Source organism: Ipomoea triloba, chromosome 2 (assembly GCF_003576645.1).
Source record: "Ipomoea triloba cultivar NCNSP0323 chromosome 2, ASM357664v1".
Classification (NCBI taxonomy): Eukaryota; Viridiplantae; Streptophyta; class Magnoliopsida; order Solanales; family Convolvulaceae; genus Ipomoea; species Ipomoea triloba.
Window position 1 is genome coordinate 24,144,475 of NC_044917.1, and position 3,723 is coordinate 24,148,197.

Here is a 3,723-nt window from a genome sequence, read left to right on the forward strand (position 1 = left end):
TAGCATATGTTATTTATAAGAAAGTAGTTGAACCAATTATAATTCAACAACTAATTACGTAAATGTTATATGGTTATGACAGTGGTGTGATTTTTTTAGAGGTTGCCATTTTTGAAGAAATTGTGTACCAGCAGGAGATATTGTATTTGCCATGCATGGTACTATATAAACACGGATGGCACACACATGTTAGAGCACGACTTTGTAGATGATCATGATCGTATTGGCACACAACAATACGATAGTGGGCACACAAATGTGTGAGTACGGGCACACACCTTAAAAAAATCCATACCAACGAATATACTTGTAATTCGGCACACATGTGGAAAAGGAACACATTTTTTTACGTATAGTGAACACCTCAAAACTGTTAAAAAGTGAAATGGAATAAAATAAAAAAAGTAATTACCCCTATTTGAATTACATTTACAAATGTATAAATTATTCCAATGCAACGTATAATGATAAAAAATATTCGCGTTGAATTTAATTACATTATGATTTATAACCCACATGAGAGGATATTGATGATCCTTGTAGTAGTTAAGCATTAGCCATGTCAGATAAATATGTCAGGTTATGCTGGAGCATTTCTTGATACCTAACATTTGTACGTTGTGTGGTGAACCAAGATTACATTTAAACAAGAACATTATTCATGGATGAACCTAATTCATGGATTGCAATCGAGTCAATAGTACTAAAAAAAAACTTATTCCAATGCAACTCAATTGCAACTGTAAAAATGAATTAAGAAATGAGATTGAAAAGCAAACAAAACTAATATAACGATCACATTGTGGTGAATAGCAAAGGCACACACCACATTCATAAAAGGCACACATCACTGAACGAATTCACAACTTAAAGAAAAAGTAACATTGGGGTGTGCCAAACACAGTCAAAAAAATAGAATGACCACAAATCTGAAGACAACAGTACTGAAGGACTAGGGAATTACCAAAACAAAATAACAGGTTGACTCAAAATAAAATAAAAAATAATAATAAAAACCACTGACAAACAACAATGGTCAATCTATCAAATCGTGAATGGCAAAACAAAGACCAGAAAATCGACAATCTAAATCAATCCTTGCTGGTAGTCAAAGGAGATGAAAGAAATCGTAATGTATGTGCTACATTGCTGATACGGTGAGAATTTATACTCGCGGTGCATATCTGATTCATGTAATGCAATCGTAAGCGATCCAGCTCTACTCGGTCACCCTTAACGAGACCACAATCAAATGTGCACCCCTACGTCTTTTTGCTGCCACCAAGAAGCACATATAATAAGATACAGAGGCACACATTAACACAGAAAAGAGGCAAACATGATCATAAACTATGGCATATATAATTATATGAGGATGATGTGAGCTTAACTTGATCCCACCATTCACCTTGCAGCAAAATAGTGTTTACTAAACCTTAAAATAAAAGCTTCTAACTTATTATCACCAAACAATTAAGTGGGAACCAACAACGATTGCTAGATCTAACCCAACTTCAAGGTGTGCCACTAAAGATTCAATAAAAACTACTTGAAGCTTTACAAATAATTACCAAACATCATCAGTATAATCATACACCACACACATATTTCTATCATTGTCAAAGAAAACGAACAAAAAAAATAACGGACATAAACCGAGGGAAGAAAAAAAAACTAAGCAAGATTATTTCCACTGTTTACCCAAAGTTAATTACCCAATCTCACAAACACACGTATGGGGCACATGACATAGCTGCACTTGGCACACAACAATTAGATTCATGGCAAATAACACACTGTATTATGAATATATGTCATACATAATAAGCAATAGAGGCACACATAGATACTTAAAGAGGCATACATAATCATAAAATGTGGCATACATAATCATATGAGGATGATGTGAGCTTAACTTGATCTCACCATTCACCTTGCAGCCAGAATAGTGTATACTAAACCTTAAAATAAAAGCTTCTAAATTTTGCTTTCAAAAAAAAAAAGCTTCTAACTTATTATCACCAAACAATTAAGTGAGAACCAACAACGATTGCTAGATCTAACCCAACTTCAAGGTGTGCCACTAAAGTTTCAAGAAAAACTACTTTGAAACTTTACAAATAATTACCAAACGTCATCAACGTAATCATACACCACACACATATTTTCCATCATTGTCAAAGAAAACGAACAAATTAAAAAAAATAACAGACATAAACCGAGGGAAGAAAAAAAAATAAGCAAGATTATTTCCACTGTTCACCCAAAGCTAATTATCCAATCTCACAAACACGCATATGGGGCACATGACATAGCTGCACTTGGCAAACAACAATTAGATTCATGGCAAACAACACACTGTATTTATGAATGGCATACATAATAAGCAACAGAGGCACACATAGATACCTAAAGAGGCATACATAATCATAAACTGTGGCATACATAATCATATGAGGATGATGTGAGCTAAACTTGATCCCAATTATCATATTGCACAAACACAGTGTGAATTAAACCATAACATAAAAGCTTCTAACTTATTATAACCAATCAATAAAAGCTTCGAACTGATTATAAACACCACACACATATTGGCTACCATTGTAAACAAAATAAGAAAAGAAAAAAGACCATCAAAGAACAAAATTCCAAACTAAACCCTATAACCACACCCCTAACACCCTCCGGCCACCAACCCCCCACCACCACCAGAGAAAAAAAAAACCCCATTCACGGGATTAACACTTAAAAACTGAAAAAAAAAAAACTACAAATAAAACACTAATCCTAACAGATTGAAGCCAAAAGAAAAAAAAAAACTAATTCGAAATAATAATAATAAACAACCCAACCAAACACCCACAAACCCTACCATCACCCTCCATCCCCCACCGCACCGGAGTAGCCCCACCATCGGGAAGAAAAAAAACATGCATGGCCTTTAGAAAAAAAACAAAAAAAAAAACAGAAAAAAAAAAACAAACCTAACACCACAGTTTGAAACCAACAAAAAAAAAAAAACAAAAAAAAAAACCCTAGCCCAACCCCTCCCCCTCCCCCCGCGGCACTGGAGAATCATACGCCGGCAAATACCCCATCCCCACCACCGAAAAAAAAAAAAAAAAAAAACCACATGCAATACCTATTACACTAAAAAACGAATAAAAAAAAAACCCTAAACACAACACCAACTAACTGAAGACACAAAAAAAGGGGAAAATATATATATAAAGCAACGAACAAGCCTACCTCAACTCGCCACCCCATAAGACCTCTCCAACCGACGACGAGAACCGCCACTATCCGCCATCACTGCGCCGACCGCGAATTGAACTCCGAGAATTTTTTCTCGCTCCACACCACCAAGAAAAAGAATACACACAGACTAAAGGGGGCTCTCCAAAACGTAAAAGAAAACGATTAAGCGTAAACTGCCTCTAATATGAATCCGTAGAATTTGCTATCCAAAAATAAATTTGACTAAAATACCCTCCCACGCTACTGTAATACTGTAACCTGCCTAATTAAACATAATAACTAATCTAAATAACATCTAAATCTACACCATTAATTTTTAGAAATCAATGGCTAAGATTAGTTCTCATAATCCTCTATAATACATTAGTCCTCACCTGAATACATTCATATATATATATATATATATATATATATATATATATATATATATATATATATATATATATATATATATATATATAT